This window comes from Talpa europaea (genome assembly GCF_964194135.1).
Source record: "Talpa europaea genome assembly, chromosome: 5".
In the NCBI taxonomy this organism is placed as follows: Eukaryota; Metazoa; Chordata; class Mammalia; order Eulipotyphla; family Talpidae; genus Talpa; species Talpa europaea.
Window position 1 is genome coordinate 78,481,704 of NC_140071.1, and position 27,916 is coordinate 78,509,619.

General features: G+C 54.0%; 1 long non-coding RNA gene across 1 annotated transcript; it reads right to left on the reverse strand.

Moving 5' to 3' along the window:
• Nucleotides 1-20,174: 20,174 nt before the first annotated feature.
• On the reverse strand, nt 20,175-26,565 carry LOC311171402. The gene is made up of 3 exons (XR_014617064.1): nt 26,270-26,565; nt 23,023-23,102; nt 20,175-20,238 (listed from the first exon to the last, which is right to left on the reverse strand). It is a non-coding gene; the product is annotated as an uncharacterized lncRNA (long non-coding RNA).
• Between the last annotated feature and the right edge of the window lie 1,351 nt (nt 26,566-27,916).

Consider the following 27,916-nt stretch of genomic DNA (forward strand, 5'->3'; position numbering starts at 1 on the left):
TCCCCTCCTCGCCCGGCTGACCCTCCCCTCGGCAGCGACTCGGTCCCCCCTGCGCCTCCCGCCGGCCCTGGCGCCTCAGCCCGCCAGTGTCCCGCTTCGGCCGCGCGCGCCGCTGCCCCGCCCCCGCCCCCCCCCCACCGCGAGCCTCTACGTCCTCGGCCTTGCCCCGCCCCCTGCGCTTGACGTCCCGTCCCTGCGCGCTGACGCGGGAACGGCGGCGGGAGCGGAAGTGGCTGAGCCGCGGCCTCCAGCGGCGCCCACCCCGGGGGAGCGGGCCAGCGGGCCGAGGCAGGAGAAGCCCCGGGGGCAAAGCACAGGAGGCGGGGAAGTGCGGGGAGACGCTGAGCAGGTCAGGGGAGGGCGAGGACGTCTCCCTGCCCGCGGCTGACGGCCGAGCCGTGAGTCAGGGGACCCGGGGCGGGGCGGGGCGGGCGGGCTGTGGAGAGCTCTGCGCGGGTCATTGGGGTCCTGGAGGAACATGGGGGTCAGGACATTACCGAGTGTGACCCTGAGGGTGCGCGGTGCCCCTGAATGAAGGCGCATCCCCCGTGTTTGCTCCCAGCGCCTCCCTGCCGCACTGATCAACCTCCGGATGGGTTTTCTGGGCTCTCCGTTCTGTTCCATTGATCTGTGTGTTTTATCTCTGTGGACTTAGGATATAATTTGGAGAATGTATTGTAAACTTTTCTGGGGCTGACATCCCCCTCCCCACGCCAGGTCCAGCAGGCAGGAGGGCAGAGCCGAGTCCCAGTCTCCCGGGGTGCAGGTTCTTACCCAGTAGGTTGCGTGGTGCCTGGGGCTCTGCATTTCTCACGGGGTCTGAGATGCTGCCCATGCTGGGCCTGGGCCCACGTCTGAAGGGTGAGGCATCACTTACCTGTTGTGCAGCTGATGTGGCCATTCAGAGCCTGGAAGAGGGAACTTTGACACCTAGAAACTGCCTCATGAGGCGACTTCAGACTCCCCTTGAATAGAACCAGGCTTTCCTGAGCCTTGAGTGACCAAGAGCCACACGGCTGCCACACTCTGGCTACAATGTCTGCTTTTCAAAAATGGGTTTGTAGTCACCATTTCAGTGTATTGAAACCTGTGACTATCTCTTTATCACTAAAGGACACCCTCATTCCCACAGCAAGGACAGCTGGATGCTATCACCAATGGGGATGGAAGGTCCTTCATGGGAAATCATCTGAGACACTGAAGGGCCCATTCCTAAGCTCTTGAGGTCTTTTCTCTACTGATACCTGGCCCTAAGAGGATCTCTCCTGTATTAGAGAGTGAATAAGCCACACTCATTCACCTGGGAAGTGGACGTTTTGTCGATAATCAACTTTTTAATATTTATAATCTGTTAAACTGATATTACCTCCTCCATCATAAATCCTTTTATGCTTGCTTTGGAGAGAAGTTGAACAGGTCAGGGAAGGGGAAAGAAATCGATGTTTATTGAGCACCTGCCGGAGATTACCTGACCCTGTGCAACAAGTCCATTACTTAAGTTATGTGATCTCACTGGTGGCACTGTAGAGACATTATTCCTACTCCGTAGTTGAGAATCCTAAGGTCCAAAGGAGACAGGAACTTGTGTTAAGATCATACAAATAAGGACAAAAGTCAGGGATTTTTGGACTACATATTTTTGGCCAAATCAGAGATTGTCAAATGAGGCTAATCTGGAAACCCCCTGAAGGCCAGCGGGAGGGGAGGAGTGTGGGCAACCCTGTCCATCCTCAGAACAGCTCCGTGGGTGTTGGACTTCCTCCTTCATAAGGAAAGAGCCTCAGGTTAAAATAAAAGTTTAATGTGTCATTGTGTTACATGCAGATGCTGTCTTTAATGTTGCACATGATTTCCTTAATAGTTTTAGAAATAGCTCTAATCCCAAATGTGATTGCTACTCACAGGAGACTGCATTTCAAAATAACCTTTTCTGTAATTATTCCCATACAGCAGATTTAGCTGCTGTACCTACCAGAAGGAATTCCTGGAGATCTAGAACAGCTGATAAGAAAGCAATGCCTCAGCAGTGCCTGCAGTATTATTCAGGATAAGACCCCCCGACTGTTAAAGATTTGATCTATGTCATCTATACAAGTGGGAAACACACTAGAAGCAGTGACTGGTGTCCTCAGGATGTTGGTATTCACGGTGATTGTTTTGTTACTCATGTTTCCTCTGTTGACAAGTTTTTCAGTGAACTTGTATCATTTTGTGATTAGATTTTAAAAAGGTTATTTACATAGTCCTAAAGTTTAGATTCTTGCACATTGCTCTTAGTAATTTTCAGTATTGAAGAGCACACATCCATTCTCTGAAACGATCTCGATTATGTTTGTTATTCCAATGAACCGAATGTGAAGTTGAGTGTGAAGATGTATGTCCTACTTTAACAAAATGCTCTGGAGAGCGAGGCAGCACTCCCGCCTGCCTGTGACTGTGCAGGTGTTTCTTTTCACAGACCTTTGGCGTTTGCAGCTCTCTCTGCCCGCTGGTGTCTGTGCACTGTCCTGTACTTACCTTCGCTTTTAAATTGTCCTTTGGATATAAACAAAATACAGAACAATTCTCTGGGGCTGTGGGGGCTATAGACCCCCTCATAGTGCGGTGCTCAACCCCCCAACCCCCTGTGCCACCAGGGTGGCCCTAGATTTATTTTTTTAATATTTTATTTTATATAATTCTTACAACATTACTATTTTTATTTTTATTTATTTATGTATTTTTATTTATGCATACAAGAACTCTACCAATTTCTAATTCAAAGTTTGCTTTTTTTGTTTAAAGATTTATTTTTGTGTAGAAGACCTGGGGTGCAGGCCAGCAGTGTCGGGTGATGAGAGGATTTACCAGTGACAGAGTGGGGAGCAGAACAGACGGATCTACTGAAATACACTGCTCAGGGGAGCAGCGGGTAAATACAGGAGAGGTCTGCTGTGCCCTCTGTGGGTCAGCTCCCTGACTGGGGATCGAACTTAGGCCATATTGTGGGCCATTGTGGTGATAATGGTGAGACTTAAGCCTTGGTCTACCAGGGAGGCCCTCAAAGTTTGTTTTGATGTTGAGTAAGCATAATTATTTGTTGAGCTCATTTAATGTTACAGAATACTAATACAGATGTTCCAAAGTTAGTTTGGAGGGCCTCCCCGGTGGCGCAGCGGTTGAGCGCTGGGTTGTGAAACTGCCCGCAGCCTCTGCAGCGCTGGTTCCATCCTCGGCTGCTCCCCGGCCACCGGAGGAGGGTCCCACATGGCATGCAGACCTCTCCTGCCGCCCGCTGCTCCTTCGGTCCTTCGGTCCTTCTGTCTTTCTGTCTGCTCTGCTCCCTGCTCTGGCTCTGGTGAATTCTCTCACCCTCCGGCGCTTCTGACTGTACCCAGTGCTTGTATAAATAAATAAATAAATCTTAAAAAAAAAAAAAAAACTGTGGCTCTTAGAACTATAACATCAATTTAAAAAATAAAAAGTTAGTTTTGAAGGTGCACGAAAAATATTTTCATTATGGATCTGATGGTGGGTATTGTCTCAGGGGACTTGTAAATGTTATCTCTGAGACCTGAGGAATTGGTCTTACTCTTTAGATGCAGACTTTACTATTTGAGGCCAATTGAAAAATTGGCATCTTTGATAGAATGGAAGATATAGTGATCATTTAATTTTACATTAAATAATTTAGAATATTATAATAGCTAATACTCAGAATCATCTGGAATAATTGGAAAGCTGAGTCTGTGTGGGAGACTGTGGCATTATTTTCTCTCTGAGTCCAGGATAATGTATGTGCTATATTGCTCGGAAATCCTCAGTGGCCACTTTGTTTTGGTGGGTTTCGAGTGAACCTCCTCTGCTGTTTGTTCCTAATATTTGGTGTTGAGTTTTCATGGTTTCCATATTGTGGAAAATAAGCTAAGGTCATACATGTAACAACACTAAAAGTAGCCTTTCACTTGGGTCTGCAGGTAATGAATTTTATAGAACAACTTGTAGGGTGCTTATTCATCATTAGTGTACATGGAAAGATGGTGACATTTGCAGTGGCAGGTGCCTGTTTTCCTTAAGTCCTGGAAGAGAACAAGAAGAATCTTTACAATTCAAAGATTATAGTTTATGGATCAAGAATTTTTATACAACCTAAGCAGGCTGAGGTCTGAGCATCCCTAACATACAAATGCTACGTCCATGTTCAGGGGAGATCGTCTTTTCTGTTCGCAGTGTATCTGGGTTTTTCTGCTGAAATGAGTAAGTCTCATGTGGCCCTGTGTGAACCACCAATACTAAAGAATCTGTAGACGGTACCTTAGTTAGGATTGCAGGAAGATCATCAAGGGTTAGAACGAGTGCTCATCGTGTATGGTTCACTTCAATGTCTGTAATGAAACCTTGCATGCTTCACTGATTAGGGATGAAGAAGGTTGTGGCTGACACCCCAGGATGCCAAAGCTGCTGCAGCCTGTGTGCTCATGAACAAAAGGGCACTGAGAAGCCAGTGTCTTGTCTTAAGTACCTTCCTGTGTGGAACTCAGAACCCCAAGGAAACAGGTGAGTGTCTGAGTTGATGCCTGGTGAGCAGCAGACCAGGTCAGCTTGCCAAGGAGTGGCCCTCAGCCGTGTTCCTCTGACACCTTGGGATCACAGAGCTGTAAGCATGAGGCAGCTCTGGAGTTGTGGCTGCCTAGGCCTTTTCCTATCAGAATAGCATCTGACAATCATATTGTTTACTCTCTCAATGACCTCTTTGCGAAGTGTGCTTGCCTGCCGTGCAGAAGCTCTTTGCTATGCTATGAGGTGAGTGTGTACCTTGATTCTTCCATCCACTCAACAGATCAGGTGAGCACTGCTGACCCCTCTCCCCTGGGGTGGCCACTTCCTAGTCCTGCCAGTTGCAACCTGAATCTATTCAACAGTACTGAGCAACACGTTCTTATTTCTGAAATGCCACATTAGATATATAAAATTATCAATATTTATATACAAAGAAAAGTGATAGAATTTGTGATTACTGAATAGTCTAAGTCGTCAGACTCATCCAGATACTTCTTTTACATCTGAGAGAAATGTGTACTGTTATGGAACATCAGATAAAATCCAGCTGTACTTTAATCCCATTTCAATCTATCCTCACAGAAAATATTGACTCTTCTTTTTCCTGCAGACATGCAGCTGTCAACTATCCAACTATGGGTCTAGATTTGCATTACACTTTTATTTCCTACCTGTTCCTTTTCATCTATAACACTTGTCCCATGAAACAGCTTTCACTGTCTGAATATGAAGGCAGGAAGTGCGGTGTCATCAAACCTGTTAGATAATGTTCATGGGCACAACAAATAATATTGGCTAAATTTAAGGGGATGTATTTCTGTTTTTAGAAGTGGTAAAATCACTACTTATCGCCATGCGTTGTTAATGTCATAGTTATCATTCCAGTAAAAATTTCATTTCATACCAAGATGTATGACATTCTGCCCCCCCCCCCAAGTAAAGTCTTTAACACATTGAAATACCCACAAAGTATGTGCACTGGATTGAAAAGTAGGTGAAGTTACAGAAGCTCCTAGGGAGATACATAGACTGGGATCTCTGGAAATCTTAAAGATTTGTAAGCAATAGCAGAGAGTATATATATTGTAAAGATTAGTGAAGACCCACAAGATTGTGGTGATCATTAAATCCAAATGCAACAGTTCAACAGAATAAAACATTCTTTCTTATGAATTCCTTCTTAGAACAGTTCTCTTGAACCATTTTTTTCCTGCTTGGTCTTATATGAATACTAGCAACCTCTGGCTCACAGATCAACTATCCTAGATAATATCATAGTATATTACATCAATTCTTTGGATGTGGACTAAGAGGTCATTGAGAAGGAACATGAGCTTCTTATCATGTAACATCTGATACTTCTTATCAGGTAACATCTGTCACATTTGTTCACTTTGTATTGGGAAGAACGAGTCACATGATCACTCATAACTGCACAGGAACTGGGAAAGCTACTTTTGCATCACTAATTTCAGGCTGTAACTATTATGGAATTGAAAAAGGATTTATAGGTAGCTTCTTGTCTTTAATATAGAGAAATATTGCTATTCAATTGTTCTGAACGTAAGAGGATGTTTTTGTTGCAGGTTTTGTGGGGTTTTTTTGGTCTGTTTATATTTTGCCTGCTCAATTTTCTGGCCAACTAGGTACATATAAAGCCCCCAAGTGCAAATTAACTCATATTGGGAACAACAGAATGAAATAAATCTGCAAAAACAAGGTCAGCATAAAGAGCTCATCTCACTAAACAGAGGAGAGAATTGAACTCAATATTCTATATCCATGTAGAAAATGCTTGAATTAAGATGAATGCTTGAATTAATGCTTGAATTAATAAGGTGAACAGATTTTTGACTTTGAGATTCATGTAACATTCACAGTGATGATAGCCTAAAATGTCATTTATATTTGACTGCCTTACAAAGACCCTTTATATTTTTGTGTACAATGAATAATACTCTCAATTCTGAATCTCATAGGAACATCCAGGGAAGTGAAATAATGCCCCAGGCAAACATGCATGAAATTAATTAGCATCATAGAGTAAATGCCACATTTGGCCTTATATGGTGGCAGCCCTGTATGAGTCACTGAAATGGCTTTAAAATGGAAATGTTTGCTGGTAGCCCCTGACGTATTCATCTTTTTCTCCCAGCAGAAATACTCAGTGAGTACAAAGGAGATTTTTTTTTTTTAAGATTTATTTATTTATTTATATAGGCACTGGGTACAGTCAGAAGCACGGGAGGGTGAGAGAATTCACCAGAGCCAGAGCGGGGAGGAGAACAGGCGGGCTGAGGAAGTACACTGCTGAGAGGAGCAGCGGGCGGCAGGAGAAGTCTGTGCAGTATGTGGAACCCTCCCGGCGGCCAGGGATCGAACCAGCACTGTGGAGGCTGCGGGCAGCTTGGCAACCAGTGCTCAACCGCTGTGCCACCAGGGGTGCCCACAAAGGAGACTATTTTACAATAGTATACACATTCATTTCACAAAGCAAAAGGAAAGTAAGAGGGATCATTTGCATGTCTGGACCTGGGATTTCTTGCATAGCACTCCAACAATAAACAAAACTCTTGCCAGGTCCCCATACCAAAAGCTTTCCCTATGGTCCTTGTGCCCCAGAAGATGAGTGATCTTGGCTCTCTTTTCCTTATATAATAATTTTCTTCTTTTCTGGATTTATTGGACTGCTTTCTATGGAAATTTTCATTTTTCTCCAATTTCTCTCTCTCTCTCTCTAGTGTATAGGTAGAGTGTACCAATGATGTTCCTGATGCTGGTTTTCATGGAAAGTCTTGTAGAGTTATCCTTTTAGAACGCTCAGGTAACCACACCAGGATGAGGCCCAGATCCTAGCACCTCTTAACAAGTTTCTGTCATGGACCGTGCATATGTGGGATGGACCCAACTTACATTTCTGGAGGACTGTAGTGCAAGGAGAGGATGAAATAACGTATTCAGAATAGAGATAAAATATACGGGTCACAAATATCCTAACCTGCAGGATTCTCCTACAGAGACAAGAGAGTAAAAATGTTCTGCCCAGACAAACAAAAGCTGAAGAAGTGCTCCACTAACAAATCTTCCCTGAAAGAAATGTTAACAAGAGATCCCCTGTATAATTTGAAGAGAAAAGAAAAAAGAAAAAGCTGAGCAGGGAAATAGAACCAGAAAACTAAAGTGAAAGTGGCAGTAGAAGATCCTCTATAGAGCTCACCAATCCAAAGGCAGAGAGAGGCCAGCCTCGGTTCAGGAAACAAAACCCAAGATTGCACAGTCCCCAGGAGACCCTTCTAACCCCCCAAAATAAACACAGGCTCCCGGCTGAAGGCTGAGTATTACACCAAACCACGGAACAGACTCAGGGATGTCAGAGTCTGGGCCAAAGTATATTGTGCTGCACCATGATGTGCAACAAGAAACATTCTATGTGGAGCCGAGAGCCTTCATTTTTCTCACAATATATTTTGAATAGCAGCTGCTTTGTAATGTTTGCAATAGGATCTATGTCAGGATCTGCAGGTAAATGATGTTTTAGTCATGCTTTTATTTTACTTATTTTTTTAAAGATTTATTTATTTTTATACAAGAATCAGGGTACAGGCCAGATGCACTGGAGGGTGAGAGCATTCACCGGAGACAGAGCGGGGAACAGAACAGGCAGACTGACGAAATATACACTGCTCAGGCAAGACAGGCAAGACAGGAGAGGTCTGCCGCGCCATGTGGGAGACTCGCCGGCCGGCCAGGATTGAACCGGCGCTGCAGAGGCTGCGGACACCTTCACAGCATGGCTCTCAACCACCTGCGCCACCAGGAAGGTCAATTTTTACTTATTTTTTAAACAGATTTCTTTACTTATGAACACAAGAGCTGGGGTGCAGCCAGAGGTGCGGGGGTGGGGGCAAGGGGATTCACCAGAGACAGCGCGGGGAACAGAGCAGGTGAACTGCCTGAAATCCACTGCTGAGGGGAGCAGCGGGGAGACAGGAGAGGTCTGCAGCGCCCTATGGGTCACCTTCCTGCCTGGGGATGTGATGTTGGCACCAGATGATGTGACAAGTCCCTTCACGGTCGCCAAAATGTTGTAGGTGTAGAGTGTGTGCAGGTCCTGGGGGTCACTCTGGGAAAGGTGCCCCCAGAGCTCCCGTTCCAGCGGGACACGAGTTCCCCAGCCACGTTTCTCCACGAGACAGAGACACTAGTTACATTAAAGGGCAGATTTAGGGCCTTCCCTGGTGGCTCAGCGGTTGAGCACTGGGCCGTGGTGCTGCCTGCAGCCTCTGCAGCGCCTGTTCGTTCCCCGGCCGCTGGCGAGGGTCCCACAAAAAACAGGGCAGATTTATTAGGGAAAGGGAAAGGGACAGGTTTTGCTGAGAGAGGCTTGCATGGTTGCAGGCGGGCGGCCTTGACAGGTCACAGCAGGCAGGAGGCTGCTGCCCTACAGAGGGAGAGAGTTGATGAGAAGAGGCACCTACATAGTCACGGGTGGGCAGAGGGATGGCTGCCCCGAGCCCGTGCAGAGACTGCTCTGATACAGTCCTTTTCTCTTTGGGAGGGTCACTCCTCCATGGAGTGGCTGTTTGTTGCTGATGTCAGGTAACAGGTAACACTAGAAAGGGACCAGAGATTCCAGGGTGGGCCCCATCTCCATATCCTTCCCCTCAGGCCTGTGCGCCACTCCCTAGAGCTTCGGATCCTGCTCAGGTGTCCTGCCCTGTGACTAGGCACTGGCGCCTAAGGGTCTGACCTCCACAGCTGGGTTAATGGTCCTGTTATTCCCCTCGACCCCCACCTCCTTGCGTGAGTCAGGTTTTAGTCCCGTGAGGCCTCCTTTCCAGTCTTTCCATCAGATGGAACTCGAGCTGCAGAGGCTGCGGATGGCCTCACAGTGTGGTGCTTAACCCCTGCACCATCAGGGAGGCCCCACGCCTTGCTTTTATGTCAGCTTCAGGTAAGGGGATTTTTAACAAAGATTAAAAAAAAAAATCTTTCCCAGAAATTCAAGCAACCTTGTTTGCTGTTTTAATGACTTGTGGATATTTTAGGGTCTGGCTGCGGCAGACACTGTCAGTGAAAGGCTGGGAGTCACGGAGCCTGCAACAGACCCGCCTGTGCCTCCTGCCCCGGAGTTATGTTGGGACAAGGCCTGGGGGTGGACTAAAAGTTTCAGGGAGTGACTGGCCAGGAGCCTGACTTGTGCCCCTCAGATGACCAGGTGAGCTCTTAGAAGTCTCCTGCTTCTCTACTCCCTTCTTGCTTCAAGTTGTAAATGTGCCCCTTCTGGGGCCATGGGTGCTCTGTCACCCAATGGCTCAGGGCTCGGACTTTGGAAAAAGATCACCTCTGGGCCTGCAGGATAAATAAAGATGAAATTTTTCCATAACCTCTTACAATCTAAAAATCAAAAGGTAGAAGGTCCTAACTCAATGCAAATAAAGCGAGGTGTGTTAAGAATTGTATTTAAAACAGGACCTCCCCTGGTGGCGTAGGTGGTTGTAGGTGGTTGAGTGCAGCGCTGTGAAGCTGTCTGCAGCCTCTGCAGCACCCGTTCGATCCCGGCTGGCCGGAGTGGGTCCCACGTGGCGCAGCAGACCTCTCGTGTCATGCCTGCTGCTCCCCTCAGCAATGTATTTCAGTAGATCTCCCTGTTCTGTTCTCCACTCTGTCTCTGGTGAATCCTCTCACCCCCCACATCTCTGGCCTGTACCCCAGTTCTTGTGTGCATAAATAAATAAATCTTAAAAGATTATTTATGCACTCAAGAACTGGGTTGTAAGCCAGAGATGGGGGTTGTGTTTGAGAGGATTCACCAGAGACAGAGTGGGGGGCAAAACAGGCAGACTGACTGAAACACACTGCTGAGGGGAGCAGCGGGGAGACAGGAGATGTCTGCTGCACCATGTGGGTCAGCTCCCTGGACAGGGATGGTACTCGTGCTGCAGTTGCTGGTGCTGGTGCTTTATAGTGCAGCGTCCTAACCCCTCGCGCCCACAGGGAGGTCCCTCTCTTCTATTCTTTTTTTTTCCCCTTTTTGTTGTAAAGGCAATGAACGAGTCACAGGGAGAAGCTTTGTTATACAAAATTTTGTTTTATGAAATATCCTGGCCCCATTCATTATTTTTCCTGCATCTCTCGTAGACAAAGATAACTTTCTTGTATTTGTAAGCTGGAAGGGCTCAGACTTTGAAGGAGTGTCTTGTTTTCACTTTTATTTTTAATTGAAGCTATATACAGCTGTGGATTAAACAGAATAAATTTCTAAATTTAAAAATGAAGAATAGGGGCAAAAGTTGTTTATTTGGGTTGAAAAGCTAGCCGGAGCACAGGTTCAGGCTAGAAAGCCAAACACCCTCACTAAAAAAAAAAAATGAGGTGACCTTGACGTGAACTCCCAACACTGCTGCTCTGCCCTTGCCTGTGTGACTAGCGGGAGACCATGTTTCATCCTAAAATGTTTTTCTGTAACTACATGGAATTCTTCAGCCTTTTAAAAAATTACTTTCCCCTGCCAAGGAGCAAGGAGGTCATTTTACCAATGGAGTTTCCATCAGCTTCTGTTACTGGTCCTGATAATGATAGGGAGTTGTGTATATTATAGAAAATGTGAAGAGTAGAATAAAATAGGATGAACAGTATCAAAAAGTATTCTTATGACTTAGTACATTTCCTTCCTAGTTTTTCCCCTATATTGGCACTTGACTGTGTAGAAGGTGGGCAGTAGCTTGATAATTATAAAATGAACTTTCATTAAATAGGTCAAGGAATGTAAAGTCACATCATCGCATGATCTTCGTCCATAAAGAAGCCCCTATATGGCTGTCACCCATTTTTTCTTGGCTCTTCACTACATATCCTGGTATGTATCACTGCATGTATCATTAAACCTGATTTTAATTTTGTCTGGTATTTAATATTTAAATAAATTAAATCCTGTTATGTTTCTGTCTTGAATGTCACTCAACAGTATGAAGGCAAGACTAGTCCACATTTTGGATGCAGCTTGAGGCTTTTATTTGCACTTCTGTGTAATATTCCACTCGATGTACAGTTGGTTTACATTGTGTTCTACTCACACATAAGGGTTAAGGAGAGTGTGCTTACATCATCGCTAAAATTTTATATTCTACTTCATTATGATACCGGAATTGTCAGGTCTAGTCTCCCAGCCAGGAACGGATCTCAGGCTGCAGGGCAGCGCTGAGTCCCAGCCACTAGACCCCCCAGGGTTGGTGTCTCACGAAGCCGCAGCAGGAACTTCGCAGACGCTCAGGCAAGCAAGCGAGAAGAGGCAGGTTCGTTTATAGAAAGAAAAAGTTTATTGAGGAGGAAAAGAGCAGAAATAAAGTGGGACTCCCAGGCCAGGGAACCAGGCCTGGGAGGGGCAAGGAAGCCAAAGTAGAGTCGTGTCTTAGGGAATATATACCTTTTTTTCCCTCATTATTCTAAAACTTCACCAGTCTCTTTGTGATTGGTTAGTTTTTGGCTGTCTTACTTAATTTGCTACTGAGTGCGGGATCTTCACATTCCTTATCTAACAGCTTTTTCTTTCCCCATTAGTTGCATTTTTAAATTTATGGCCCAGTCTTCTGGATGGGCATCCCTGCATTGAAGTTAAACAGCTGCCCTTCTAATGTGACCATAAATTAAACCACTCTCCATTTCTCCAATCTCCGCCTCCCTTTACCACCTGAAGGAAACCAGGACCATCATTAACAGTATTAATATTATTCGTGGTCCTGGGGTGTTTGTTTTTCTAATGGAATTGGTTATATTTCTTTGGTTGTCCTTATCTCTGAAGCCTCCCTAAATTCTTCAGAGGTCCCCTCCTGCACTGTCCCTAAAAACTGCCTAATAACCCTAGCTTGCCCTGTCTCAATCATTTAACACTGCACTATAAGTACTGTTCACAGCATTAAAAACTATTCAGTGTTACTGTATCTATCCAGCCTTTACATTTAGTTTCGTGTATATTGGGGTTTTTTAATTTAGTTTCCAATCATTTTACTGTAAATAAAGTGTTCTCTGAATTTGAACAGTTCTTTAGGTCATTTCCAAAAAAAATTACTATTTACATTAAACATTCAAGTATTTTAAATTCAAAGTTCCCTGCAGAGGGGTTGTGAACTTACTTCTCAGGAATAGTAAGGACAGATTTTCTAGTCTCACTAACATTTTAGTCTATCCGGTTTTCCTCTTCAAGGCTCTGGACACACAAGCCCACCGTGCTCTGCTGCTCCTGCCTCTGCGCCGGGCCCGCCCCTTCCCCGTGGGCTGTCATGGCTGTTCCCTGCGCCACAGGCCACTCGACTCTGCCCCACAGGCCCCCTTCGTGGTACCCGAGCTTGGCCACCTGGGCCTTTCCTTCCCTTTGGCCACTTGTCAGGGATTTGCTGTCTTGCCACTGATGGCCACCAGGCGGCGCCCTCCCCCGTTATTTTTCACATGGTCCTCACCGCCCTTTCTATTGCCTGAAACACATCGCTGCATCTTATTCACAGTCCAGTCCGTACATTATCCCGTGCTCAGCCGCGCCACCTCGTTCCTCCTCCCGCTTCCCGCCTTACTCCATCTTTCTCACCCCTCCTGGCGCTTTACCTTACCCATCCCACTGCCATCATCATTCTGAGTTTCCCCCAACTTATCCCTCTGGGTCACAAGGCGGCGCCACCCGCGCCACCATTAGCTGCAGGGAGCCGCTCTTTGCGCAGCCACTTCCAGTCCACCTCGAATTTCAGACCGCGATTTTCCCACGATACCACCCCAGTCCACGAGGCGGCGACATTAGTTTCTCTACTTCTTTAATGTTCCCTTGGGAGCCGCTCTTGGCGCGGCCTCTCGCGTTCTGCCTGGTGCACCCTGGGAGTCTCAAGAGTGATGACGTATTGCCGAGGGCGCACTTAAAGGGTACATACAGCAAAGGGCTGACAAAGGACCTGCCGGAGGCCTGAAGGCGCCGCTGGCCGCGCCGGACAATGGGGGGAGCTGGGACAAGTGAGGCCCGCGACGCGACGCGACGCGACGCCGGGGGAGGGCGGGAAGCTTGAGCAGGACAGCGGGACAGAACAAAGGATGGCAGGAGAGGAAATCTGTCCTCACCATTCCTGAGAAATAAGTTCACAGCACTTCTACAGGGAACTTTGAATTTAATATATTTACCCTTTTTTTAAAAAAAGATTTATTTATTAATGTAAATAAATTAACAGGCCAGATGTGCGGGAGGGGGAGCGGATTCACCAGAGACAGCGGGAAGCAGAGCAGGCAGCCTGACGACACACAGGGCTGAGGGGCGCAGCGGGGAGACGGGAGGGGTCTGCGCGCCATGCGGGCTGCTCCGAGGCCGGCGGGCTCGACCCGGCGCTGCGGCGGCTGCGGACAGCTCCACAGGCTGTGCTCAAGCCGCTGCGCCACTGGGGAGGCCCTAAAATACATTTTCAATGGAAATAGTAATTTTAATTTTGGAAATGAACTAAGGAAATGATTTCAAATTCCGATAAATCTTTATGTGTAAAAATGTTCAATAACACTTTATTTACAGTAAAATGATTCGAAACTATCCAAATAAAAACTCCCAATATACACAAAATTAAATATACAGTAACACTGAACAGTCTTTAATGACGTGGAAAGTCCTTCTATTAGTGTTAAATGTTGAAAGTGGAGAATCCTGGCAGTGCTGTGATCCCACCACAGAAGAAACATGTTAATGACACACCCTCTCCTTACCCCTCACGCGGGAGGAGAACACAAGGTGAACACCTGCAGGGAGCGCGCTGGGACACCGCAGGGAGTGTCAACAGTCCAGCCGCGTCCGAAATGTGGACTCGTCTTGCCTTCACACTGCTTAGTGACATCCGGCACAGAAACAACATGATTAATTTAAATATTAAACATCACACAAAGTTAAAATCACATGTTAATGATACACACACACACACACACACACCAGCTGCCACACCCGGGCACCCGCTCTGCCCTTCCGCTGCTGGGCCTGGGGCGGGAGGGGGCTCAGCCCCGAAAGCTTACAACGTGCGCCCCAAACGCCCCCTAATCCTGCGGGAGTGAAAACGGCCCGCGGGACAGAGGGGAGCCCGCCCCGGGGCGCCCTCAGGGTCCCGAGGAGCCGGGAGCGAGCCGCGGGGGTCACGCTCAGGGACGGGCCCGCCCATGTGCTCCTCCCGGGCCCAACATAAGCCCCGGAGCCCCCGCGTCCAGCCCTTCCCCGCCGGCCCGAGGCCCCTGCGCGTGGCCTGGTCCTCGCCTCGCCCGCCCCACCCGGCGTCCAGGCCTCCTGCGCGCCCCACCTGGCGTCTGTCTCGGGACGCCCTTGGACACCCCGTTCCCTTCCCGAGAACTCGCGCCCCAATGCCCGGTCTCCCGACGGCCGCGGGTCTGGCCTTGGGGAGGCCGCGTCCCGGGAGCGCGTCCTGCCCAGCGCGGCCCTCGGAGTCCAGGACCCCGCGCTAGGGTGGGGCTCCGGGGAGGGGCTCCCCTGCCTTCCGGGCTGGGGGGGGGGGGACACGAGCCTCCCAGCCCCCACTACCGGCCCCGGAAACTTGGGCTGAGGGCGCGGCTGCTCCTACGTCCCCGACGCAGCGCCCGCCTGGCCGAGGAGCCTGACCCGCCCGCCCCTGGCGCATCTGGGGCGCGAGCTGCGCAGTTTATCAGGCCCCTGCGCCCCTTCGCGCCCCAACATGAACTGGTGACTGTGCCGAGAGCCCGCGCGAGCCCGCGGCCCTTCCCTGCCCTCCTCCCCCGCCTGGGGGGTACCGCCCGCAGCCCTTCCCTGCTCCCCTCGCCCCTCCTGAGCCTGGGGCGTCCCGCGTACTTGCTCAGGCTCCGGCCCCACTAGTGGACTCGGTGTGGGCGGCGGTGGCGGCTGCGCTCGTGTCCGTTAGTACGTCTCGAGGGCGACCCCGGCCCGCCGGTGGCCTCGTCTCGTCAGTGGAGGCCCGCGGAGACCCCGGGGCTCGCCGGGGAAGACGTTTCTCGGCGCAGACGCCGCGCTCCCCGCGTGGGCCAGTCCCTGAAGGCGCCGCCCCGTCCCCAGGACAGACCGCGCGGCGGGCGCGGGAAGGCGGGGGCGGCGGGGCGAGAGCTCGCTGCGCATCGGGTCGGTTCCCGGGCACCCCCGGGCGCTTCTTCCCCCGGAGACCCCTTGTGCCCCCCTAGTCTGCCCCCTCGGAGTCCCGCTGGCAGCGAGACAAGTGTGCGGGGCCGCGGGCGTCGGGGCGCGGTCGGGGCTGTCATCGTCACCCATGCTCGAACTGGGGAGCCCCCGACCTCTGCGGGGAAATCGCTCGGCCCAGCGCTGGGGGATCGGCCGAGCCCGCGAGGTGACCGGCGAGGGCTGGACGCGCGTGCGCGGGCCGCGTCTGTCGGGCTGAGGGCGCCGAGGGCCGCCGTGTGGCCCGGGGTCGGCGTCTCCGCCTCTCTGGTGCTTGTGCCGGCCCCGCCACGCGGGCACGCCCCGCCCCCAGCGTTGTAGTTCCCGGGCCAGGGCGCCTCCTGCATGCATCGCCCCCCTCCCCCCCAGCCTCCCCACTCCACCCCCCGGCTCCGCGCCGCGACTGGGGTCTCCTGGCTGAGGAGAAGCGGCCCGAACTCTCCGCGCCCGACGGAGGCCGCCCCTAGCCCCCGGACGGGGAGAGCGCGGCTGTGCGAGTGAGCGTCTGTTTTCTAGGGGTGCAGAGGCGGGGCGACCCCCGCGCCAGCCCCTTCCTCCCCTCCCCCGCCCTCTCCCCGATACCCGCTGCGTCCCCCGGGAGGAGGGGTGCAGCCCGAAGGCGCGGGGGCCCCCACACCGGCCCGCGCCCGCAGCGCTCGGGGCCCTGCGCGATCTGACCCTCGCCCGCGTGGCCGCCGCCGCCGGGCGCCGCCCTGCCCGGGCCTGGGCCCCGCCCCCCGCTCCCCTCGCCGCCCCGCCTCGCCCCGGCCAGGGACCCCCCCAGCCCTGCGTGCACCCCTGCTCCGCCAACTTCCCACGAAGCCGCTGATCCCGGGACGAAGGGCACCGGCTCGGGTTTCCCTTTCCTGCCCTGCAGGTCCGGAACCGAGACTGCGGCGGAGCCGCCGAGAGCAGGACGCACGGGCTGCGGCCCCGCCACGGAGGGGCTGGAGGGCGGAGACAGTGCGGCGGCGGAGTCGGGGAGCCCTGGAGGCGCGGGGGAGGGGGTGTCGGCCCTCCAGGCTCAGCCGCACCACACACCGAAGGATCCCCCTTCCAGAAGCCGCCGCCTTCAGGACGCCCCGCTGCCGCAGCACCGGCTGGCCCACTGGGCGCCTCCCTCGAAGACATAATCCCAGCAGGACCCCAACATCATCTCACCGGTCACGTCCCCGTGGTGTGCAACTTGTGCAGTCAAAAAATAACCAGCCACCTATTTCCCGGGCACCGAGACCCCATCAGGTACTAAGTCCCCCTCAGAGGCACCGAGTCCCCCCAGAGTCCTCCCAGGGGTCCCCTAGGCACCATTGTCTGTGGTCCCCTGGCCGCCTCTGCCCTATTTCCCCCTAAGTCCGGGTAAGCGAGGGTTCGTGTGAATATTCGCTCATTTGCCTGAATGCGCCCCCACAGGGGCGGCCCCTGGGGATCCCGTTCATTCTCTTACACCCTACACATGGGGCACCCCAAGGTGCCCACAGTCTGGGCACATCAACTGACTAACTGCCCTGTGTCTAGGACAACAGGTCTACACAAAAATCCCACGTTTAAAAAAACGAGATTTTCCAATTATATTTAAAAGTGTAAAGTGTGGTGCATTCCCTAAATCCAACACCTTTGAAATTTTAAACATCACCAAGAAAAACAAGAGTTTACTAGGCTTTATAACAGATAACTGATTTTAAAATAGGTCATGGAAATGTCTGTTTCCAAATTTATTTTGAAATAAATTATAAGATCTGACGTCGCTTCGGTGGTAAATACCTTTGCTTGCGTGTCTAAACAAAATCATCTTCTAAGCAACCGCAACATCATCCCAACAGAATGAATCTCTTCTTACCCCTGTACAATCCATACTCAGGTTCCCTTGTTCCACCCCTAAAAGTTTGAAAAACATGATTTATTTGAAAATAATTTAAGCACCAGGGATCTGCGGGTGTATAACTGGAGGAGGAGAGTCCAGACCGGGGAGGCTGCTCAGCTCAGCTCAGCTCTGCTCAGCCAAGGAACCAGGGACTGTTGGGCTTTTGGCTTCTGTTCTAGCATCACCTGCGCTGGCTCTGGCACACAGTAGGTCCTCAGAAAACCTCAGGGGAAATGAGTAAGTGGGGAAAGCCCTGGCCTGGCCCTGGTGCAGAGGGCCTGAATCTCCCGTGTACTCTGGATGTCACCTGGGCTTCAGCACACAGCCCTCAGGAAGAACGAGTCCTGGGGTGAAAGGATGCAGGTGAGCATCCACAGCACTAGCCCTGGGGGCCCTCCAAGTCAGAAGGCAAGCGTTCCGGTTCTTTCCTGCGCCCGGCCATTGGCACACAGTAGCCCGCTGGGAGGGCCCCAAGGAGCCGCGGAGCCTCCCCAGGACCGTGCGCGCAGCTGCGAGGCTCGGCGTCAGAGGGTCCTGGTACCCCCAGCCGAGCCGAGCCTAGAGGACACTGGCGGGTGTGGAGGGCGGCCCTGTCCCCAGAGGCGCGCGTGCAAAGGTGGCCGCGCAGGCGGAGCGACCCGGCGCGCGCCCTCGCCCGTGTGGGCATTTTAGGGCGTCTCTGCAAACCCGCGCCCTCGCCTTGGCGCCTCAGAGCTGCGCACCGCACGCCGCAGCAGCACCCGCCCACGGCGTAAGCACCTCAGGCGGCCACACACGGTCTCCCAGCGGGTGCTGCCGCTGCCCAAAGGCGCGCTGAGTATGCCAAGAGGGCAACAGACACAGTGGCCAGACCGGTGTTCAGCCTCTGAGAAGCCGGAGTCTGCAATAAGCGTCTCTGTCTTGGAGTAGCTGGGGGTGATGCCCAGCAGGGCTGTGATTTTCCTGCACGTTCCCCAAGACCTGATCAGGGTAGTGGTGCCTCACGCAGAATGCAAACACTGGACCCACAACGCACCCCACACCTCGAGCTGGTGAGGGGGGCACTCCCAGTGGGGTTGGAAGTCTTGTTTCAAGACTAGGATAACACTTAGCCCCCCAAGCGCTATGGTGAGCGCTGTGGCCTGCACCAGCCCTTCCTGTGAGGGGTGCCTTGTCAGATGTGGAACCCTGTGCCCACAAGGTGGGCGCAAGCACAAACGGACGTGTAGAGAAAATGCCCCCGGCCTGAGGCTGCTACTGGGTCAGACCTTGCGCCAACACCCATGCTGGTGGCTGCTCCCCATGCTGTGAATGTGCAGCTCTGGGGCTGGGAGGAGGCGGGTGTCCTGGTGGGTGCATGTTTTCTGTGGCAAAGCCTCCGTGTGCTCCAGGGCCCTCAGCCCCTGACTGTGGCCTCCGCTGTGTGCCCCAATGGCTCAGGACTTGCTCCTCTTCTGTGCTGCTGTTTGCTTGTCTACAGGGCCTGGCCCCCAGTGTGCCTCGCTGTCCTGATGCCCTGAAAGGAGCAGCGGGTGCTGCCCTGGCCTTGTGTCCCTGTGGCCCCCCTGCTGTGGTGCTGGCCCCAGACCAAGTTGGGGTTGACCGTGTGTCCACAGCTGCACCCCTCAGTGGTGTGTGTCTCCTTAGGGAGCTTGCCCTCCCCTCCTGGAGGGTCAGTCATGCAGTTGCCAGTGTCATGAGCTGACCCCGCTGTGCATAGACAGCCTGAGAGTTGGGCCCTCCAAGCCTCTGTGGCCTTTCTTGTCTCGGTCTTCTCTGGCCGTGCTCTGTGCTGCCCTGGCCACCACCAGGCACCTGGTTCTTGGCTTACACTGTGCCAGGGTCTCTGGGCTCCCTCCCAAGGCCACTATCCACCTGGGATGCAGTGACAGGGCCCTTGTGTTCTACAACTGATGTTCACCGAGCACTCAAGCTGTAGGGGGACCTGAGGTGAGTCTTGTGCTGGGGGTCAGTCTTTTTGGCCTGACTCAGGCTGTGGGTACCTGTGGCTACTAGCTGGGCAGCTCATGGTTGGTGTGGCTGGTGGATACTGCCTGGTACCCTCAGTGGGGTGTCCTGCTACCTGGAGCCCTCAGTTTGGAAAGAGCCAGTGTGTTGAGCCACCTGGGCCCATGGGGCTGTTTTGGGGCTAGAGGGCAGCCTTTGTGTGGTGCTGCTGGAGGAGATGCCAGAGAAAGGAGGAGCCCCACGTTGCCAGCTCCAGTGTGCAAGAGAGTCCTGTGGGGGCAGCTGGTGCTGGTGGGGCTCCAGGAGTGCCTGCCTGTGGGCAGTGCCCATGTTACCGAATGCCGGCCTCAGTTTCCCTCAGCCAATAAAAGGAAACTGAGTTTGAGGAAAAGGAAAGCGGTTTTATTTGTCGACAAATGAGAGGGCGGCAGACTCATGTCCGAAAAACCACCGTCCTGCTCTTTGGCAGCGGGCAGGGGTATTTATACAGGGGGAGATGGGTAGAGGTCCGCGAAGGGGAGGGGGAAGGGGTCCGCACAGAGACAAGTGGGCGCCAGCTCAACAGGGAGATGGATGGGTGTCAGCTCATTCATCTTAAGGGAAGGGGAAGGTGTCAAGGCACAGAGATGGGTGATCGCCAACTTGTTTTCCTTAGGGCGAGGGGGAAGGGTCTGCAGGGAAACCGGTGGCGCCAGCTTGTTTTTCTTCCCAAGGGGAGGGGAAGCTGCAACAAATGGGAAAGACAAGCCATCAATCCTGCCAATGCTAGATAAGGGGAATTGCAAGAAATGGGGAAAGACAAACTTGTTAACTGTATCACCCAGACCACCGCAGCCCCATGAGGGTTATAATGTCACCATAGATCCAGCAAAGGTGGTAATTGGAGGTCCATGGCGGCCTGGGGTTGGCTGTCCCTGTGTTGCCTGCCAGTGTCAGAGGCCTGGAGTTCTGGGTGGTGGTCAGCAGCAGCCATCTCCCACATGGTACTGCTTGCCCCAGGAGCTGGGGCCCTTTGGGTCCTGTGTGGATGGTTGGAGAGCAGAGCCCTCCAGCTGGGCCCTATAGGGGAGGTGCCCCTGGTGGGCAGGTGGAGATCCAGCTCATGGTGACTGAGTGTTGTGTTGCCTGATGGGTCACTGCCCCCGTTACTGAGGTTTGCAGCCTCCCTGAGTTTGGGTGGGCAGTGGGGGTGCCTGAACTGCCAAAGGCTGTTGTCCAAGCAGTTGGCTGTGTGCTGAACCCTGCCTCGTGTGCATGGGTCAGTGCTGCTGTCACATGGCGGGGGCTGTTTGGTAAAGAGGAAGAGAAAACTCTGAGCCCCCACGTGGCTGTTCCTCCTCCCTGATGCACATCAAGTGCTGGCTGAGCCCTGTGTACAAGGGCCCCTGGGGTGGCATCTTGCCCCCTGTGAGCGCCGCAGCTTGGACATGGGATTCCGGCTCTCAAGAAAGTGGAGGGCCATGACAGGCAATGCCCCAGAGGTGCTGGGGCCAGCTTCAGGCTCCAACTGCCTTTAGAGTCTGGCCATCCAGGGGGGTGGCTGTGGGAGCCCTTGCTTGTGCCTGCAGGGCCGGTGTTGCTGCAGCCTCCACGAGAGGGCACCTGGGATCATGGAGGGCTGATGCCCGGGCTTGGCTCCATCCCGCTCAGTGGCTCTGTCCCCTGGTGCTGTGTACCCCAGGGTTGTGCTGCCCTTACTGGACTGCCCCTGGAAGAATGTTTAGCTTCAGCCCCATTGCAGTGGTGGCAGGGGTGCCTTGCCCATGTTGAGGGGGCCTGGGGGCCATGGCCTGGGCTGTCGGTGGTGGGCTCTGAGGGGTGGTGGCTCCTCTGCCACCACCCTTGCATCTCCTATGGCACCTTAGAAAGTTTCCTTTTTACTCACTATGATAACCCTGACCTCAACCAACGGTGTGGGCTGGGCTGACTCTGCTATGCCTGTGTGCTCCCTGTGGGGGTTGCCTCTGCTCATCAGTGGGGTGAGATTGTGCCAGGGCAGATGGGCTCGTGGCAAGTGGGGAACAAGCACCGTGGCAAGCGTGGTCCAGGTGGCTCTGAGAGGCCACGGGGGCTGTGGGTGAGTGCTTTGGTCTGGGAGCAGCACTGGGGTCGGGTGCTTACGGGGCAGCTCTCCATGTTGCCTGCAGGCTCCCCAAGACCTGGTTGCGGGTGCAGTGGGTTGTGCCTACACTGTGCCCCACAGATGGGGGGCCTGGTCAATACTAAGTGAGCCATGGGCTCCTGCCTGGAATGCAGCAAAGGGGCCTCGTGTTGTCCCAAGCTGCTGGGGCCTGAGCTGCAGCCCATACCACCACCCCTCTTAAGAGGGTGTGCTGTCTGGGGTGGCCCCTGTGGGGCTACATGGTGTTCTCAAGCACAAAGGCAGGTGCAGAACTGGCTCCCCTGAGCCCCGAGCTGTGGTGAGGCCAGGCCTCGTACCCAAGCCCATGGTGTGGGGGGCTGTTCCTGTGGGCTGTGACTGTGGTGTAGCAGGGCTGGGAAGAGATGGGGGCTTGGGCTATCTGGGGTTGGAGGGGGGGCTTCCATGCCTCTGAGCTCCTGCCTGTGGCCACCGCGGCATTGCCTCAGTGGCTTGGGGCCTGTTCCCCTCATGCGTTCCTGTTGAGGGGGCCTGACTCCCTAGGTTCCCCCTGTCCTGATGCCTCACTCCAAAGGGCAACATGTGGCTGGGGGTTGCTGACTGTGCCTATGCTACCAGGGGGCTTTGGCTGTACCCCCTGTTGGCGAGGTGCCCCACCACACTTGGCAGAGTGGGCCCTGGACTTCTGTGTGTTATGGCCAAGGTGTGTTTGTGCCTGGAGCGCTCTGGACCCGCAGGCGTGCCTGAGGTCTACGCTGGGACACACGCCGCTCTTGTGAGTTGGCTGTTAAACCCTGGAGCCCCCGAAGCTGGGGGGGGGGAGGGTAACCCTGCTCAGTGTGAGGGGAGCCTGTGCCCAGGTGCCCATGAGGAAACAAGGATCCACCCCGGTGCAGCGAGGGCTTGCCTTCAGCCCCTGGCAGGGGCTGCTCGCTAGGAATGCCCCCATCCTCCCGCTGCAGCTCCGGGGTGTCTTTGCTCCTTCCTGGATGGCAGGAGACGCCCCCGAGGGAGTGGGGTGTGGGCGCAGGCAGCCAGGTGTGTCGGTTCCTGAGGGAACCTACACTCGGCTGTTTGGGTCCCCAGCCCCTCCTCCTCCCTGGGTTGTCGGTGGGGAGGGGGCCGCGGCTGCTGCTGCGACCTGCTGAGGTCCACCGGTTGGCCGGCCCGGGGCCCGCAGGCGTTCAGGCAGGTCGACTTGATGGCCCGTTGCTGCTGGCCACCAGCTGGTGCTGCGGATGAGGCGGAGCACGACAGGGCACCCAGCATGGCAGGGCACGAAGCGACACGATGCTGCAGGGCAAGGCCAGACTGGGTGGGGCGGGGCAGGAGCTAGGGGAGGGGGGGGCAGGACGCGAGAGGGCGGGGTGGGATAGAATGCCCGTCAAGTGACATGAAGGGACTCACTTTCACCAGTTATTTGGGGTTTCTTGCGTGAATCCCATATTCTCGGCAGAGCGACGCCCTATTTCCATGTCCAGTCACAGCTGCTGCGCTCAGAGAGCAAAAATTAGAAAAATAGACTCATCCTCGCAGATTTTCCCCATAACCTTCATGGGCTTGGGACAGGGGCGGGCCAAAATAAGGCGTGCACAGTGTCATAAGCCAACTTTGGTATTCTACAAATGGAAAATCAGCCTCAAATGTCCACCACACACACACACACACACACACACACAGGTCATGATCAGGCTGGCCACAACCAAGGCTTCCAGAAAGCTTGGGAAAGCGGTGGAGAGGCCACATTCCCTCACAGAGCCGGAAATCAAGAAAATGACTTTTTGAGTCAGTCCAGCCATTATGAGTTAGACACAGGACAGTGTGACATAAAAAACACGGGGCATCCAACTTCAGGAAGCTGCCAAGGCTGCTTCTACCACTGGATAATTTGTAGTCAGAGAACACAAAGGATTCAACCTCCACATTGACACGCGGAGTAGAAACACATTTTTTCAAACCCAAGAGCTAATAATGGGAAACATCCCAAAGCTGGAGGGAAATGGATATAAATCCATCCCCATGCTGTTTCTTTGGAGAAGCAAGAGTCAACTAATCCAACACTTACAAATCGACCAAAAACAGAAGGGTAACATGGTAAAATGAAGGCAAACATGGGAACAGCTGAGTGGGAGGATTTTCTAGCAACAAAATCCATCATGAGGATGACTAAAAAACAACAGAGCCAAGAGTCGGCCCCCGCTGGCTCCAGGACGTGATCCCTCAACGGAGGCCTCTTTCCAAATGTCAAGGAACCCACTCTTTACAAGCAGATAAAAGGGTGAGTGAGTCCTCACACGACCCCGAACTCAACAGACAAGAGACTCCTCCGGAAACAAGACGGGGGTTCAGTATCTGGAGAAATATCCTACGCCCCAAGGACACAGGTCAGGAAGCTACTAGCACTGTCCACCCCCAGAGCTGCCTCCTTCTACCTTCTGTGAGGTCCGGCTGCACCTCCAGCTGGGGGCACCGGCGAATCCCTGCCTGCCTCCTGATGGGATAGAAAACATTTGCATCGAGGATGCCTTCGTTCAGGGACACAGGTGCAAAGCCTCCCCAAAAGGTTAAACACAAGAAAAGTAATGTCCCGGGTGCTGGGAGGGCACTTGGTCTCAGGGCACAGCCTCAGTGGCCTGTCCTGCTGCTAGCCCGGTCACTTCCTCCCCGACACACAGAACCCTTGGCGGCAGTGACACCATGGTCAGAGGAAAAGCGCCAAGGGCATCCCGGTCAACACCAGAACAGGGAGAGCACACACACCACCAGGACGATGGCCGTCTGCTGGGGTGCTCTGGGCCACTCCAGGAAGCCCTGAGACAGAAGAGGGGGTGACAACGGCTGGGGGGCCCCCACTTGCAGGACGAGGATTAGGCCCAGGAATGGCTCGGCCTGGCACGTGCGGAGCTGTTGTGATTTCAGGGGGACGCGACCGGGTGACAGATAAATACACAAGCCGTGTCCAGGGTGCCTGGCAGAAGGCAGAGTCACACGGTCCTGCCACACCCACGCTGCCTGGGGGGGCCGAGGGTCACCCTATCGCCGGCGCCCTGGCAGAGGGAAGGGGAGACTGTCCCTGAGAGGCTGCTCCGTGTGTTCCCCACTAGCAAGGGTCGCGGGGCTAGAGGCCGGTCTGACCCCAGGTTTGTCCACCCAATCTTCTCTTGAGCTCCCTCTGGCTCCCACCTCTCCCCGGGGATGGCATGGGCCTCTTGTCATTTACGGAGCCCTAGTAGCCCAAAATCCCTCCACCCCACCCCAAAAGCTCCCCGCAACGTCCTGTCATCTCTGCTTCGGGCCCTTCCAGGCTGCGCTCCACCTGTCGCCGCCCCCCACACCCCCCCCAGGCTGCCCAGCGCCCCCACTCTCAACGCTGTGTTCTGCTCCCCGCCCAAAGGCCTCTCCCCAGTCACCGGGCACAGGAAACTCGCTTGAGCTCCGTGTGGCCTGACAGAGCCTGTCCCAGGGACTCGGCTGGGGGCGGGTGGGGCTCAGCTCCCCGTGGGGAGAGAGGGGACCGGCTTTCCTGCCACCGGCGTCGTGGCCACGCCCCCCCACCCATCCCGGCCCCTCCTGCCGTCCGCGGGTCCCCGCGAAGACTCACCCTCCCCAGCCAGACCCAGGCTGGGTTCTGTGGGGGCGCAGGCGCGGGGGAGGCGCGCGGGCGGGCGGGCAGGGAGAGAGGCCGTGGCAGCAGGGAGGGGGCGCCGTCCCCGCCCGGGTCCCGGGGAGGGGGCCACACCGGGGCGTGGCGCCAGAACCGCGCGTGGACGCCCGCAGGGGCCGCCTGCGCGGCTCTGGGGTCTGCAGCTGGGGGGTCGGTAGGGGACAGGAGCAGGGGTGTGGCAGGCGGGTCTGCGAGGGGGACAGACCACAGGGCCAGGGGCCGCTTCGCCCATTGTTACTACTGCGCCCTCCCCGGGGCGTGTCATCTCTCCGTGCCTCAGTTTCCCGACCTGATGGCGGGGCGGGGGCGGGGGGACAGCAGGCCCACCGCGCGCCCCGCGCCAGGAAAGCAAGAGCAGTGGAGCCGGGACCTGAAGCACGCCTGTCACCGCCCTTCCTTCTCCCAGCGTGGCCAGAGTCCCACAAAGCCATCTGTGGGGGGAAAGCCACCCTTTCCTCCTGACGGGGAAGTGGAGCCCGTGCTCCCTCCCGTGTCCCCGCCCCTCACGCCCCCCTCCCTGGCCTGCTGCCCCCACAGGGCTTGGGTCTGGGGCCTTGGCCTAGGCCAAGCTCTGATTTCTTGGGCTCCCTCCACCCCCAGGTGCTCCGTTCCAGAGCCGCTGCCTAAGTCCCAGCCTTGCAAACGCAAGGGGCTTGGCCCTTCGAGACTTTTTTGAATAGTTTGAGGCGAGGATGTAACTTTTTTTCACAAATGGATAAATACTTGAGACGTCCCAGTGACTCAGACAAGCAGCACCACTGACCAACCGGCCGGGTCCAGCCCAAGGCCCTTATGGGCATCTCGGGGAACCCTAACAGCCCAAGTGCAGGTGCCCCGGAAGGAGAAGGGAACGAGGGAACAAGGCCTAAAGGACGTCACTGTCCTGCCTGGGGGACACGCGCCAGCAAAGTGGGAGCCCTTAACCGGAGCTTAGGGGTGCGCCGTCATACTGTCGGACCCAAACCCCTTTGTTGACATGCGTCTCCATACCTGGACCTGCCGGGTCAGCGCGGTGTGGAGCCAGGAGGAGCCTCCAGGAATGTTGTGTCCGGAATGTTCTAGGAGGGACACATAAAATAAGAAGATCTGTTAGGAGGCTGCTGCAACAAGCCAGGTGAGAGAGGACACGCCTGCAACGAGGTGGTGGCGAGGATGCAGCTCAGCGGACAGATTCGGACTCGCCTTAGAGACGGAGCTGAGGACGCCCTCGTGGAGGACATGGCAGTGGGGAGTGGAGGGCAGGGGCTGTGGGAAGCGTTTGCACTTTTGAGTCCCAGCATCTGCATGTCCTCTAGGGCCCTGTGTGGAGTGGAGATATATTTTTTAAAGATTTATTTATGCATCCAAGAGCTGGGGTGCAGGCTAGAGGTGTGGGGGTGAGAGGATTCACCGGAGACAGAGTAAGGAACAGAACAGACAGACTAACTGAAATGCACTGCTGAGGGGAACAGTGGGCGGCTCAGGAGAGGTCTGCAGCGCCAAGTGGATTACCTCCCTTGCCGGCCAGGGGAATGGAACTTGTGCTGCTGAGGCTGCAGATTGCCTCATAGTGCTTAACCCCTGGCACCACAGGGAGGCCCTTCCATTGTCTTAATATTGACAGTCACATGAACATATCGGAAGGAGTGTGAGTGACTGCACGGCGCAGGACGCAGCCCTGACACGGAGCCTGCTGGGCAGGCCTCTGCCATGAGCCACTCCCTGGGCTGCGGCATGCGGCCCCTGGCTCTGCCCCCCCACCCCACTGTGGCCCAAAGGGCAGGGTTCTGTGACACAACCCGGGAATCCTGTCAGTGAGCAGTAGCCCACAAAGGAAGACTCTGTCCTTCCTGGGGGCGCAGGGATTCGTCTCAGTGCTGTGAAGCTGTCGGAGGCCAGTGTGGCCTGAGTGCAATCCCCGGCCAGGAAGCATCGCTCCACCAAAAAAGGCAAACGGTTAGAAAAGATGAATCCAGTCAGGTGACAACACAAAATCAATACATACACAAAACTCAGTTGTGTGTCTACACCCTCATTAAGACCCCTCGGAAAGCATCAATAGGAAAATTGTACAATTGCATCAAAAAGAATGAAATACCTGGGGAAACAGTTAATGAAGAAAAACCCGTACACTGAAAAACTAGAAAATGCCAGTAAAAGAAATGAAAAGCAGAAACAAATGGAAAGGTACTCTGTGCTGTGATGGGAATAGTTAATAGTACTGAAATGTGCAGACTTCCCAGAGCAAACCACAGGGTCAGCGCAACCTGCTCACAATCCCCATGGCAGCTTTCCCAGAAACTAACCCTCCTGAAGCGCTGCGGTGGGGGGCGCCGAGGCCCAGAAGCGCCGACTCCCCAGAGTGAAGCTGGAGGCGTCTTGCTCCCTGACTCAAACTGTGAACCAAACACAAAGTCTCCACTGGAGGTAATTTCGTAGATAACGAAAGTGAGGAGCCGAACCCAAGAAGCAGTCAGGGTGATTCTGTGCGAACGACGCCAAACAGCAAATCTGAATTCAGCTTCTCTGGAAAGAGTCGCTGACATTAAGGATGTGCTTGTCCTGGGCAGGGGCTTCCACTCCAACCGGCCCAGCCTAAACAGACGCTGATGCAGGAGGATTTCTTCTTCCTGAAGGACGCCTGGAGAGAGGCAAAGG